This window comes from Corylus avellana, chromosome 2, assembly GCF_965113065.1.
Source record: "Corylus avellana chromosome 2, dhCorAvel1.hap1.2, whole genome shotgun sequence".
In the NCBI taxonomy this organism is placed as follows: Eukaryota; Viridiplantae; Streptophyta; class Magnoliopsida; order Fagales; family Betulaceae; genus Corylus; species Corylus avellana.
The window spans coordinates 14,252,039-14,268,434 of NC_142491.1; the positions used below are offsets into that span (position 1 = coordinate 14,252,039).

Below are 16,396 nucleotides of genomic sequence, written 5' to 3' on the forward strand. Positions count from 1 at the left end.
AAGTTCTCTAGTAGGATTCCTACCATCACTAAAAGTCCTAAAGTGGACGCTGTTGACAACAGCGTCGACTTTTGGACGCTAATGGGTTGGAAGCTAATCGTCTGACCCTAATGATCAAATGTGTGATTATCAGTGTCCACTTAATGATCACTTCTAGCATCAGCAATGTGGACGCTAAAAGTCGTGTATTTTTGTCACTAAAACTGGAGTCAACGGAAGGCAGAGTCGACACTAGTGCTACACTAATGGTGGACTATTAGCGTCCACTCAGCGTCCAAAGTATAGTAGACGCTGATGGTTAACTATTAGCGTCGACTAAAGTGGACGCTAATGCTCCCAAAAAGTAAAAATAAAAAATCAACTATCAGCGTCCAAACTGGAGTGGACACTGATGGTAAACCATTAGCGTCAGTGGACGCTAATGATTCCAAAAAAATTTAAAAAAATCAACCATCAGCATCCAAACTGGAGTGGACGGCTGATGGTGAACTATTAACGTCCATTAATGTGGACGCTAATGATCCAAAAAAAATTAAAAAAATAACTCTTAGCGTCCAAACTAGAGTGGACGCTGATGGTTGCACTATTAGCGTCCACTAAAGTGCACACTAATGGGTATGACATTCTAAAAAAAATAAAACATTATTAGGGTCAATTCAACCCTAATAATGTTTTATTATTATTATTTTTTTTAAAAAAAAAAGACACAAAAAAGGCAATTTTAAAAGATGAGGTCATATTCAAAAGATATATAAATGATCCTAATTAAAAGAAACAATAATAAAGTCATGACAAAAGAATACCAAAAAGGCAACCAAAAGTTTCTAACCATGCATATTGCTTATCAAATTGAAAAATCTAAAGTCAAATGATTACAAATACAAAAATTCAATCTGCCGATAAGAGAAATATGAACATTACAATTCACAATGTCCAAAAGAACATGCTCAAAACACCAAAAGGAAGATTTTCTAATTTGTAAAGGATAAATATGCCAACAAGGAAGTTATGTTGCTGACAAGAAAGCTTGAAAAAAAGCAAAAATTAGGTCGTCCTTATGTCATATGAGACATGCTATTCCTCCATCTCCTTTCAAATTTACCATTAAATGTGAATCTTACATGTCTAATGATGAATTTGAAAAATATATAAATGGAAAATGGATGGGAAATAAAAAAAAATAAAAAAAATAAATAAATAACATTTGTCGTGTCAAATATGCTCCATGTATCTAATTAAGAAAGCAATAGAAGTGTTAAGCTTCTACTTACAATAATCAAGTCAGGACATGGCAGCAAACTAATAATTAATGCCAACTCTTTAACTGGCTTATAGAGATGAAATCGCCTAAAGACTTAAGCCAACCTATAGCAGCACATGTATCTATGTAACAGTAGCGGATTACCTCATTAATTAACCAAAAGTAATAGTTCATAGAATGCATATAGTTAAGGTATGTTAAAAAGTATTGATTAAATCATTTAGACAATTAGCGGATTACCTCATTAATTGTCTAACAATATGGAACTGTCCAGGTGCATAATTAGTTGCTATTGCCATTGTCTATATATAAACTGGGTTTCATACGCCAAGAATTTTTAAAGGAACTTCAAGACCATTCTACTTAGTGTCCAAGTCCCAGTTTAATATTATAGACCAATTCAAAAATCCTCATAGAAAACTTCAACTCAAACTTGTACTAAAACTTCTTCATATAAAGAAGTGATCAATGAACCCCCATCAAAACTACGAGCAGAATCATGGGGGTAATTATCAGCTATCCAGTCTAGCTTACAAATAACAATAACAACAAAAACCATTGCACAGCTCACATGTTTAAAGCAGAAGAAATATGAGACCTTAATTAGTTAATTGAAGAAATTATTTGACTCCCCAAGATGAAAAAAACCCCCAAGGCTTTGGGCAAAATGGCTCTCAAAAACTACTGACTTCATTCAAATCCTACTGCTAATTAACCTTCTGGTCAACACTTTTAAATTGTATATGGTGTGTCGCAGTGTCTAGGACAGCCCATATGTGCTTGGCCCAGCTTGGGAGTTAGTTGTGAGCTTAAATGCCAATAATGGAACTTATGATACAACAAATAATTAATGGATATATATAGACAATGCTACAAACAATTCCGTTTACTTTTAAATTATTGTTTAATATGAAGAGGAACTGATATTTACTTTTAAAATAAGGTGAACATTGACTTAAAAAACAAAGACTATATATTACAATATACAATGTTTGATAATGGTTTTTTTTTTTATCAAACATTTTAATTCTCCTTCACTAGGTGCAGCCAAATTTTAATTCTCCTTTCTACCCGCCCTCCAGACAAAAAAAATAGTGGGCTGGGAGGAAATGAACAGCCATGGTTTATTTCCTAATAGCATACATACATTTAAGGCTTACAATTCAACTCCAAATACAACATGACCCAAAAATATGGAATTATCCTCCCTTACAATCCAAATTTTCTGCGCAATATAAGTCCAGAATGACTAATAACAAAAAGGATATTCAATCAAGAGCTACTTCACCCTCTTCACTGAAGATACAGTTTAAGCAAGTCATGATGAGCCAACATATACTGATTTTAACTCATCTTGGGTTACCCAACACAAAAAGAAAGATATTTTAGAGCTATAGACTTCTTCAATAAGGTTTATAACTTAATGCCATTTTTTTTTTTTTTGTCAAGGAACTATTAACTTTTACAATTTTGCAAAAGAAACGATTTACAACATGCAGCAGATCCTAACCATTTGTATAATTTTTTATGTTGACTATGACCAGACAAATTAGAAATATTGCTACTTTTGCATCAATTGAGCCAAAGTTACCATTCTATTCTGACGACTTTCTTTCCCAACAAAATCCATCTACTAGTTTTTTTAATCAATCATGGAAAAAAAAGAAAAGGCAGCAAAAACTACATGTGTCCGCTCTTTCTAGAGTAATTGTTTTGTTTTTCAATCAAAAAAGATGAGTTGCACAATATATGGAACAGAAATTAAAATAACCCCATTAAATGAACACCAAGATGACTAAAATTAAATCACACACAAATATTAGCACCTCACCTTTGCCAAATCACGGCCAAGTTTCTTTGCAGTCATTGCCAAAGAATCATGTTCCCTCGAAAGTTTCATCTTCAATCAAATAAAGAGATTTTAAAAAAATAAATAAAGAAGCAGCAAACATCAGTCTAAAATGCTTCAACCAGATATTCAGATTCTCCATTATTTTGCTGAGAATGTAAAGGGAAAAAATTGTGATTTTTGAATTTTATATGATCTTATACCTCTTTATCCTTTAATTATGAAAATGATATAATATAAAGGCCAAACATATCATGAATAATGGCTTAAAACTACAAAACGACACCTATCATTGCAAACACAAGCCGAAAACCATAAGATTCATAACTCAATAAAATTACTAAGTTCTCCCTAATTCCTTGCATGACTGCCATTAAAGGCTAAATAAATAGAGCTATATTATCCACTTGCTTGGTTGCAACACCAAAGTTATGGTTCTATAGTTGTAAAGCAATAAGAAAAGGAACATGCAAAGTGAAGAAAACAGAAAGAAAACTCTCATGTCTGCTCTTCCCACCCAGGTTAGATACAACCGAACCATTAAGCAAGTGCATCCTAACTTGACAGAAAGGCAGGACTACCTAGACCAAAGCATGAAATACATGTGTAACAACAACAAAAACAAAAAGAATTGAAGGACCCACCCTTGCATTTTCCTTTTTCACTTTCCCAATTTGAATATTAAAAAAAGAGAAAAGAAAAAAGCAGGATATATAAGCTTTGTCCCATTTCTCTCCTGGTAGCAGTACGGCTTCCACAAAAATATAATACAACAACCAACCAGATATATACCCAAAACGACATGAGGAAATTAGCATGGGCTAACAAGATATAGAGACAGACATAAAGACAAAGGAAAAATGTTAGACCTATAATTTTTTTTTTTACAACTTGCTGATATGTGTTAACATGTGATTGGCTGATGTTAATTTTTTCTTAGTGGTTGACATGACTCCAATTACATGTTAACGGGGACGTGAGGAACCAATGGTTTTTGGCTTGTTTACAAGGGCATTCGAAACTATAGTTACTTCCATTTCTGGGTATTATGCAAATTCAAAAATCAGCAACCACTTTTGAATTTTTTTTTTTTTTTTTTCGTGAATATATGAATAACAATTTTTTAAATAAAAACTCGAAAATATCATGAAAAACGCTTTTCATTTAAGAAAGCAATCATAAACTAACCAACCATAAAATACATTCTGCAAAACATCAATTTGTAAAACCTAGATGGAACACAAGCATAATCTTAAAAAACCTGAAATACTACAAAACAAATTAAATTTAAATAAACATAGAACACCATCAAAATTTAAGATGCACCATCAAGTGCAGCTAACTCACAAAAGATTATAGTAATTAGATGGTAGAACAGGTTATATTATCAACAAAAAATAAGCTTAAACAAGGAAAAACAAAATAGATATCTCATTGAGGAAAATGACATACTTATACACATATTGGACAATCCTAAGATTAATCTCACCTTGGTGAGGTTGAATATACTACTACTTTTATTGAACGGATAAATGCTTTGCATTGTCTCAGGTTTGTAAAAAGATTGAGAGAGAGAGAGAGAGCAGTCACCACCTTTCCAGTTAGTTCTGTTGTACCTGAGAAAAATTTGGTTCAAAGAACATGTTTTGCTCGAAATCCATGGTCAAAACAGGATCTATAAATTACTAATAGATATTATACTCCCAATTTTGTCCAACCTCTAACCATGTTTCTCGTTCACATGTCTAATTTCTTTCTTCTCTCTTTTTTTTGGTTGGTGAGAGATCGATCATGTCTAATTCAAGAAAACCAAACTCAATCAAAATATTATTGTCCAGAATGCATACACAAACAACTTCAGAAGATGGCAATGAGTGCTAACCTAGATAATTTATCCTTTTCCCAAAAAGGAAAAGACACAAAATTAACATAATTTAGGGTCTAATCAGATAATGTGGGCTTTGATATCCAGAAAATAGCTTAACCATGACTGGTTAGAGCCAGGTTATCAATATGTAAAAGGGATAATCCCCTTAGCTTAACCAAAGGGTTGCCTCTCTTTGGCACTTTTCAGCCATCCTTTGCACTTACTAGAAAAGGAAAAGAGGGAGGGGGGAAGGACAAGCGGATAGAAACAAGACTTACAAAGTAAACAGTCAATTGCTTAAAAGATTTACCTTCTTGCAGAAACCACCTATATCTAATGGTATCAAGACTCCATCTTAAAGCCGAAATTTTATTAAAGGGAAAAAGAAAAACTAGCATACAGGGCGTTTAATCTGTACCAGCCACAGAAGTTACAATCTTAAGCTCAAGAAAGCAATAAAATTCAAAAATCAATTACATTCTTTTTTTCTTTTTTTTTCGAATGACTCCAATCAGATGTCCTCCACTAACAAGACTAACCATTGATTCCACAGTGAGGAAGTGAGGAACCAAGAAACCTTCGTTCTTATAAGTCAACCACAGAAAGTAATTTGACAGAAAAAATAAACAATATCAGAAAGAGAAAATACTTCGCAAGTGCCACTATTCAACAATCAAAATCATATATCAGGCTTAAAATTCCAATTAACAGCAAATCCAATGCAAATTAATCTGTCAAAAGCCACAATATTTTCAAGATTCACGCCCTTAGATCAAACACAATCAAACCAAACAAAAAAAAAACCCACAAGATTACTCAAAAAACCATCCAAACCCACAAAATTTCTATAATCTTAAAAAACGTAAAATAACAAACCTGCGGGTTCTAGGGTGCTGGCCACGGATTGCAGAGGAGATCCGAGGGAGAACGTGAGAGATCGAAGAAGAAGATGAAGAGACCCAACGACCAATGTGAGCGCCGATTGCAGAATCCCACACCCCTTGCAATCCCTTTGAAAAGAACGAGAACGCGCTTTTAGTTTTTTTTTTTTTTTTTTTTGGTTTAAGAATAAAGGATAGATTAAGGAAGAGTTAAAATAAAAATAAAATAAAATAAAATGTAGATATAATGAACCAAATAGATGCAGGAAGCTTTTTGGAATCTTCTTCAATTTTCAACAGGTGCTGAACTTCCTTCAATTTATGAGAAGAGAACAGAGAAGAAAAAAACCCTTCTTAATTACTAATCAAAAAACCAGCGTGACTCTGGCAAGGAATGCATACCTCTTTTGTTTCTGAACCACATGTTATATAACCATCAGCAGTGGATAAACCCACAAAATTCTGAGGAAGCAAGAGGTGCAAAGTTTAACCGACCAAGAAAAGGGAGAAAAAATCAGATTCTTAATCAAACCAAGATAACTGCTAGATGTAAGATCAGAGGGAAACGTGAGAGATGAAGAAGAGGGAAAGGTGAGAGACGAAGAAGAGGGAAAATTCTATCTGCTGAGACGAAGTAGAATTAGGGAAAAGGAAAAGGAAAAGGAAATTAAGGCAGCGCCAAAAAAATTTCAGTCAGCGCCTAGCCTAAATGTTTTGTGCTGCCAGCGCCAAAATAATTAATGGGTGACCCAGGTGGGTCACGGGTGACCCAGGTGGGTCACGGGTGACCCAGTATTGGGTCTCCTTGATTTTTTTTTTTTTTTTTAATTCTTCAAAAAAAAAAAATTAAAAAAGTTATTTTAATTTTTTAAAAATAATGTTAATTAAAATTAAGGGTAAGTTTAGAATTTTATAAAGGTATAAGGGTATAAAGAACATTTTATCATTTTTAGGGTAAAAGATAATTGACATGATATTTATCTTATAATTAATTAATAATTGAACATTTTAAGATAATATATATTTCACATTTTAATGCCAAATCCCAATGGAGGGAGATATTGCGTCAAATTATATGTTCAATGAGTGAAATGTTAAATATGTTTTTATTATTAAAATATTAACTACAAATTTAAAGTTAATACATTTTTAGTATAAAAGATCATTAAGGTAATATTTATCTTATAATTAATTATTAGCTTAAATTTTTAAGATATGTAGTAATTTAACAGTTTAACGCCATACCTGAATGAAGGGGGATATTGCATCAAATTCGATGTTCGATGGGAGAAATATTCTTAAACTTGTCACTATTGATATAACTAATATATAAAGATAATACAAAATTCAAATAGTTTAATAGATCATTTGATCGCATTAGGATCGATCAGACTAATATGTACTAGTATCGATCGGAATTGATTTTATTAGATGTTCGATTAAACTTTCAATCATGTTAAGTTCTATTGATTGTATCCCGATCAATATAACTAATGCACTGATATAATATAAAATGCTTATAGTTCAATTCAATGTTCAATCGAACATTTAATTTGTTTGAAGTTTGTTCGATTATTTGATCTTATCACGATCGATCGAACAAATGCACTAGTTAGGACCAATTGGATGTTTGATCAAACATTCAATTTCAATTGTTTCAATCATTTGATCTTATCACGATCAATCAAACTAATTCATTATGATTGATCGGATATTCGATCAAACCTTCAATTTCAATTGTTTCAAGTTTGATCAATCATTTAATCATATCATGATCAATCGAACAAATGCACTAGGATCAAACTGATGTTTGAACGAACCTTTAATTTCAATTGTTTCAATTTGAACGTCACTTGATCCTATCGCGATCAATCAAACTAATTCATTAGGATTGATCAGATGTTCGATCGAACCTTCAATTTGTATCAAGTTCGGTCGATCATTGATCTTATCACAATCAATCGAACTAATTTACTAAGATTGATCGGATGTTAAATCGAATCTTCAATTTGTGTCAAGTTTGTTGCGTGACTACAGTAAATTGAAATTAATTTATTTTTTTAATTTTTTAAAATTAATTTTAATTTCAAATTAAGAGAAAATTTATAATTTTCTAAAAGTTTTCAGGGTATAAAGGACATTTTATCTTTTTTAGATGTTCAATTGAACCTATAATCTTCAACTTTTTTTTTTTTTTTTTATTATTATTTTTTTTCTACAAGACTATTAGCGTCCACATCTTCAGCGTCCACCATAAACGTAGACGCTATTAATATATCATCAGCATCCACTATTTGTGGATGCTGTTAATCTTGTATTTTTATTTTTTTATTTTTTTACAAGACCATTAGTGGACGCTAATGCTCACTTATTAGCGTCCACTCTCTAATGATATATCTTCAGCGTCCACTCCTAGTGGATGCTGTTGACCTTTTAGTTTAATTTGCTTTTTATTTTTTTATTTTTTTACAAGACCATTAGCGTCCACTAAATGTTCAATTATTAGTGTCCACTTTTAATGATATGTCATCAACGTCCACTCCTAGTGGACGCTGTTAACCTTTTAGATTAATTTGCTTCTTATTTTTTATTTTTTTACAAGACCATTAGCGTCCACTAAAAGTGGACGCTAATGGTCAATTATTAGCAGAGTGGACGCTAATGATATGTCTTCAACGTCCACTCCTAGTGGACGCTGTTGACCTTTTAGTTTAATTTGCTTTTTATTTTTTTATTTTTTTACAAGACCATTAGCGTCCACTAAAGTAGACGCTAATGCTCAATTATTAGCATCCACTCTCAGAGTGGACGCTAATGATATGTCTTCAGCATCCACTCCTAGTGGACGCTGTTGACCTTTTAGTTTAATTTGCTTTTTATTTTTTTATAAGAGCTTTAGCGTCAACTTTGTGGACGCTAATGCTCTATCATCATTGTCCACTTTGAAAGTGGACGCTATTGAGGGCAATTAATTTTTTTTATTTATATATATGATGTGGACGCTAATAGTATATTGTCGCCGCTAATAATTTTCCCGCCTCTAGTGTAATTCCTACTAGTATGTTAGCATTGAGGTATTAGCATCCACTGTAAAGCGGATGCTAATACTTATCTTTTAGGTCAATTATTAGCGTCCACTTAAATGTGGACGCTAATAGTTGACCATTACCGTCGACTGTTGAGAGTCGACACTAATATACGAGCATTAGCGTCGACTACGAAGTCGCCCCTAATAAGTCGCCCCTGATGAGTAAATTTCTTGTAGTGCATGCTATGGCTGTTGGTAGTAACAAAAAGCCTCAATACCCTTCACAGGATTAATTATTTTGGCCTTTCACTGGATCTCAGTTTCCCTTTATGTTCTAAGGCCAATAAGAGCATTGATCATCTTCTTCTCTCCTATCCTTTCTCCGCAAGGGCTTTGTGATTTCTCTTTGCTAAGTATAATCTGCCTTAGCCTTTTTCTTGTTGGGATGAACTATTGTCTGAGATTACATGCAAGTTCTCTCGAGAGTTCCTTCTCCATGTTTTGGTGAAGCTCTCAGTTGTTGCTGTTGTTTACTTTGTTTGGAAAGAAAGGAACACGAGATTATTCTCTAACTCTATTCATACTGAGTTTGGATGTGTTTGTTAGGATATTATTCTCTAATTTCTTTGGATTTTCTACTGTCTATATGTGGTTATGTGCTCTTTGGGGAATTTCTAATTGTGTTTTTGGTGCGAGTTAGTACTTTAATTTGTTTTTTTCTCCCTGTGTGGAGTTTTCGTTCTTTGTTTGTTGGTTTTTGTTTGAAAAGAAAGTGTCTTTCTGTAGTGCTCTAAGGCCCTGTGCTTTGTTTGTTTCTGTTGAGAGTTGGTTGGTTGTTCCTGTGGTGTTTTTCTTCCTTCCTTTGTTTATTCATATTCATTAAAAAACAAAAATGGTCTCGACTACAAGGATAGCTTCTAATCAACATAATTTAGATGGGGTGAACCTTGGAGATCGGCTTAGTTTCAAAACTCAAATCTGCCCCGAAAGTCATCTCTGGCCGTGTAACTACAAGTCTTTGGATTTGTGTCTAATAACAAATTTGAGGCTTAAAATTCGACCAATATTGTTCAGAACTACACAAAATTTACTAATAAATGATAGGGAACTGGTGGTGCTCTTCTTATCTAGAGAAGGAACCTAATCATATTGTAGATTATAATGTTGATTGTAGATTTAGCTGAATCTACGGAGTTGCTTATTAATTAGGGTAAATGTATAATAAGTCTCTGAGTTAATCCTCTAAACCTAAAAACTTCTTAAGTTTTTTTTTTTTCTTTTCGAGAATTTACTCCCTGGATCAATGGAAATGCCAATAAAATCTATGCTGCCAAATTTTTTTAATTGTAGTTAACTGAAACACACAATTTTGGATAGTGCCACGTCAGTCTAATTTTTTGATCCTAAGTGTCCACTGTGGATATGTAGGATCAAAACTCACGGTTTTGGCACCAGCCAAAATGGTGAGTTTTGATGTTCTCTTCACTTGTCGTCGTTACCATTGTCTGCTCCTTCCTATTCACTAGTTTTCTCTCAATCCTCTTATCTCTCTTACTCGTAAATCTATCTGTAATTTCTATTCGGTTTGTTCCTTTGTGCGTTTTAGTGTCCGTTTGTTCTTGTTTATATTTATTGTAGCTGGCCGGAAATTAGATTATGCAATTCACTTGAAGCCCCTTCTCTTTTCGGAAAACCCTAAACTCTGTGAGAAATATGAATATTTGGCTTTGTTGGTTCAGATTAGCAAGTGTTTGAACGCACAAGCCAAGATGCAGAACGAAGAGGTGAAATAAAATTTTTCCTCTGTTCTCTGGTTCGCTGGTTCATCATACCGGTGCAATAAACCACACGTCTCTAATCACAAATTTATGTATATCACCTCAAATCAAAACCCCACATACTGATTGAAACAAAAAAAAAACAAAACAAAACAAAACAATTGACTATTAGAAAAAAAAACCTGCTAATCAACAAAACCCAAATCCAAAATCTTATATTTCGCAAAACCCTTATATCAAGAATATATTCAACACAGAGAATCAAAGATCGAGACCGAGATTTCCACAGAACAAACCCGTTCCCCAAGAGATTGAAACTTGATCTGGGCTTTACAACCAGAGATTGCAGCCATTTTTTGACACTACATTTCAATTATTTGATTTGGCTTTTCGGTGACTGAGAAATTTTTTTCTTAGTGCCGATCTGTGCGAGAGAAAGGGAGAGAGGGGTACCGGCATCTTGGCTTTGGTTTGGGGAAGAGAACATCAGAACTCACCGTTTTAGCCAAAACGGTGAGTTTTGATCCTACGTGTCCAGAGTGGACACGTAGGATTAAAAAATTATACTGACGTGGCACTATTTAAAACGGTGCATTTCACCCTAGTTAATGGCAGTTAAAAAAATTTGACGGCAGAGATTTTATTAGCATTTCCATTGACCCAGAAAGTTAAAAAAAAAAAAAAAAAAAAAAAAAAAAAAAAAAAAAAACTTAGGGAGTTTTTAGTTTTAGAGGATTGACTTAGAGATTTATTATACATTTACCCTATTAATTATTAATTATTAATTATTAATTATGTTGTTAGAGGTAAACACCAGTTTCAGATGCTCAGCGGAATTAATTTACCCCTCTTTGAGCAAATTAATAGTCACACAGTAGAAAAATAACAATCAAGCAAACCCACAAGCAAGACACCAAGATTTTTTGGTGGAAAACTCTCCAATGCGAAGGTAAAAACCACGGGACCTAGTCCAGTTAAATCTTCCACTATCAACAATAATGAGTTTACAATTGTCTTCTCTAGAGAGATATCTAGAGGTTATCACCACATCAAGAATACATGCATTCTTGGATTAAACATAAATTCATCACCCTAAAGTGGATTCCAACGAGAATAAAGAAAGATCTCACCAAGTAGGTATTAGCAACCAAGCGACTGAAGAGGAATTCCAACGATCGACACCAATCAATACGCAGCACTCGTCGTCAGGAGCAACACTCTAAAATTGCATCAAGATTGAACTACAAACGACCTTCCAATCTCTAACAGATGTGAAAAAGCGTAACCCTTTTTTTCTTTTTCTTTTTCTTTCTCTCTTTGCGCTGCCACACTTTTTCTTTTCTTCTTATTCTTTTATTTTTTTTCACTTGCGTTTTCTCACTTGAACATTCCTTTTATATTGCACACAAAGGGTAGAACCCTTTGTGCTTGCCACATGGGTGGGTCCCCATATAAAGAGGGACTACCCCTAACAAATCTCCCCCTCCCGACTATGTGGGGGGCTCCACCAAGCCCGCCGCGCTTCTGCAAATTTCAAGCTTTTGTATAGGCTGCTTTGTCATCATATCTGACCCATTGTCATCAATATGGATTTTCTCAATCTGTAACAACTTATCTTCTAGTGCATCACGAATCCAATGACACTTAACATCGATATGTTTCGATCTTGAATGGAAAATTGAATTCTTACTGAGATGGATAACACTCTAACTGTAACAGTAAAGCACATACCTCTCTTGCTGTAGACTCGGTTCTTGTAAGAACTTTTTTATCCATAACAATTCTTTGGCCACTTCAGTGATAGCAATATACTCTGCCTCTGTGTTAGACAAAGCAACACACTTCTGCAATCTGGATTGCCATGACACTGTTCCCCATGAATAAGTAATCAGGCACCCTGAAGTAGATTTTTGGGAATCAATATCCCCAGCCATATCTATGTATGTAAACCCATCAAGCACCTGTTAACCACTGCCGAAGCACAAACATTCTCGAAGTACCTCTGAGATACTTGAGAATCTATTTCACAGCTGCCCAATGTTCTTTGCCAGGATTAGAAATGAATCGACTGACAACTCCAACAGTATGAGTGATATCAGGCCTCATACACACCATGGTGTACATTAAGCTGCCCACGACTGATGCGTAAGGCATTTTCTTCATTTCATCTTTTTCTTTCTCACTTGTAGGACTTTGCTTTGAACTCAACTTCAAATGACCTGCAAGTGTAGAGCTCGCCAGTTTTGCCTTGTTCATGTTGAACATGTCCAATACCTTCTCGATATAACTCTCTTGTGATAGCCACAATTTTCCTTTATTCCTATCACGAGAGATCTTCATACCAAGGATTTGCTTTGCGGGTCCCAAGTCCTTCATAGCAAAGGACTTACTCAATTCTTTCTTCAGTCTGTCAATTTTACTAGTATTACGACAAACAATCAACATGTCGTCCACATATAGCAAGAGCATAATAAATTCTCCATCAGAGAATTTCTTCCCAAACACACAATGATCTGATGTAGTTCTGTCATACCCATGATCAACCATAAAGGAATCAAACTTCTTATACCACTATCTCGATGCCTACTTAAGTCCATACAAGCTCTTTTTCAACCGACACACTAAATGTTCTTTACCTCTAGCTGTGAACCCCTCTGGTTGCTCTATATAAATTTCCTCTTCCATGTCACCATGAAGGAAAGCAATCTTCACATCAAGCTGTTCGATCTCCAAATTCATTTTGGCAGCCAAACTCAAAACAATTCTGATAGAAGACATCTTTACCACGGGTGAGAAAATTTCATCAAAATCAATGCCCTTCTTTTGACCGAACCCTTTACAACTAGTCGCACCTTGTACCTTGGCTGTGATCTGTTTCTCTTTTAACCTTCATATGAAAAACTTTGAACACACCCAATACCTGATCTTTGATTTTCAAAGGAAACACCCATACCTTTCTAGAGTGGTCATCAATAAAAGTCACATAATAAAGTGCACCATCTAGAGTTTTAGTGTTCATAATGCAGACATCAGTGTGAACTAAATCAAGAATAGTAGACTTTCTTGATAAAGATGATTTTTGAAATGAAACTTTTCTTTGTTTTTCAACAAGACAATGAGTACATGGTGTTAGTGACATACATTTATTAATAGGTAGGAATTGTTCCTTGGTGAGAATCTGGAGTCCCTTCTCACTCATGTGACCAAGCCTCTTATGCCATAGCTCAGTAGAGTTTTCATTCTCAACAACAATCGCATCTCCCTTGATTAGTCTTGCAGCTGTCTTGTAGAGACTGTTGGTCGTCTTTCCCCTGGCTACGATAAGAGAACCCTTGCTTAGTTTCCATTGTCCACCTCCAAGGTAATTGTGGTAGCCTTCATTATCAAGTTTTCCAATAAAAATCAAGTTGAAGCGCATTTCAGGAACATGTCTGACATCCTTGAGAATCAATTTGCACCCAATGCTAGTTTCTAGCTGTATATCTCTCATGCCCACAACTTTACACTTCGCTTCATTTCCCATCCTAACCCAACCAAAATCGCCACTGGTGTAGGAAGCGAAGAAATCTCTATGTGGAGTAATATAAAAAGATGATGCTGTATCAACTACCCACATAGATTCATCACATATGAGATTAGCATAAGCTTCATCAAAAGCAAATACCATATCACCATCAGATGCAACTGCTGCAGTGTTTTTTTCTTCTTGACGTTCTTCGTCTTTTCCTTTCAACCGTTCCCTTTTAAACTTTCTACAATCTATTCTTATATGCCTAGGCTTGCCAGAATGAAAACATTTTATGTATGTTTTTTGAGTAGGACTTTCATTTTGACTTGTCACGACTGTCATACCTGTGAGGTCTTCTGCTTTTACCTCTCCCCCGCCTATTCTTATATGCCCAGGCTTGCCAGAATGAAAACATTTTATGTATGTTTTTGAGTAGGACTTTCCTTTTGACTTGTCACGACTGTCATACCTGTGAGGTCTTCTGCTTTTACTTCTCCCCCGCCTTTCTATAACAAGTGCCTCTGAATGAGAAGAAATACCTTATTATTTTCTTTTTGCCTCTTCATTGAACATGCTGTTTTTACCATACCCGTAGTTATCACACCACTGGGAGCCGAATTACTGAGCGACACCACCAAGGTTTCCCAACTGTCTGGCAAAGAATTCAACACAAGTATTGTTTGCACCTCATCATCTAGTGCAAGTTTCATGGTAGACAACTCATTCAACAATCCCTGAAAATTACTCAAATGCTTTGTGACACTATGCCCATCTTTGTACTTCAAATTCACAAGTCTTCTTATCACAAATGCTTTGTTTTGAGCAGTCTTTCGTTCATGAAGACTCTCTAACTTCTGCCAAAGACTATAAGCATCAACTTCTTTAGCTACATGATGAAAGACACTTTGATCAACCCACTGCCTAATATATCCAATGACTTTCCTATTCAATTTCTTCCAATCATCGTTAGTTGCAGCAACTGGTTTGACACATTTCAACTCAATAAGGTCAAACAATTCCTTGCAATACAAAATATCTTCCATCCTAGTCTTCCAAATTGAATAATTGGAAGCTGTGAGTTTAACCATGCTGTTAGATGACTCTTCCATTTAATGTACACAAGAACTCCACACGAACAATGAACTAAAGGCTTTGATACCACTTTGTTAGGGGTGAACACCAATTTCAGATGCTCGGGGGAATTAATCTACCCCTCTTTGTGTAAACTAAATAGTCACACAGTAACAAAATAATAATTAAGCAAACCCACAAGCAAGACACCAAGATTTTTACGTGGAAAACACTCTAATGCGAAGGTAAAAACCACGTGACCTAATCCAGTTAAATCTTCCACTATCAACAATATTGAGTTTACAATTGTCTTTCCTAGAGAGATATTTAAAGGTTATCACCACATCAAGAATACATGCATTCTTAGATTAAGCATAAATTCATCACCTTAAAGTGGATTCCAACGAGAATAAAGAAAGATCTCACAAAGTAGGTATTAGCAACTAAGCGACTGGAGAGGAATTCTAACGATTGACACCAGTCAATGCGTAGCACTCGTCGTCAGGAGCAACACTCTAAAATTGCATCAAGATCGAACCACAAATGACCTTCTAACCTTTGACGGATGTGAAAAATGCGTAACCCTTTTTTTCTTCTTTTTCTTTTTCTTTTTCTTTTTTTTCTCTCTCTGCGCCGCTGCACTCTTTCTTTTCTTCTTATTCTTTTTTCTTTTTCTCACTAGCGTTTTCTCACGTGAACACTCCTTTTATATTGCACACAAAGGGTAGAACCCTTTGTGCTTGCCACGTGGGTTGGTCCCCACATAAAGAGGGACCACCCGCAACAATTATGTACATATAGTTTACTCTGTTTCTAGCAATAATTTTCTAATGCTGATAATTAAGTGTTGCTTTTTACTTTGCAGTGCTAGCTGTATTGCACCAACTAGTGTCATATCTCCTATCATCTCCCCTTAACCTAGTCTTCGGCATACTGTATCAACTCAATTAATCTCATTTTTCGATTAATTTTATGAGCTTCTTTATTATGCTTTTTTTTTTTTTTTTTTTTTTCATCTAGTTAAGTTGGAATTATTTTGATTTTTAATTTTCAAAGGAGTCGAGGATTTATATGAAACAAAGTTGGCCAATCTCCACCACAGTGTACTTATGAAGTACATGCACACAGATATATCAATGTCAAATGAAGAAGA

The 16,396-nt window shown here is 34.7% G+C and overlaps 1 long non-coding RNA gene across 2 annotated transcripts; it reads right to left on the reverse strand.

The window, feature by feature from the left end:
• Positions 1-844: 844 nt before the first annotated feature.
• Positions 845-6,507, reverse strand: LOC148587383 (uncharacterized). 2 transcript variants are annotated; one of them, XR_015911495.1, is made up of 5 exons: positions 6,261-6,507; positions 6,112-6,170; positions 5,854-5,987; positions 4,600-4,726; positions 845-3,161 (listed from the first exon to the last, which is right to left on the reverse strand). It is a non-coding gene; the product is annotated as an uncharacterized LOC148587383 (long non-coding RNA). The 2 variants fall into 2 exon arrangements; XR_015911496.1 differs by lacking the exon at positions 6,112-6,170.
• Positions 6,508-16,396: the final 9,889 nt, after the last annotated feature.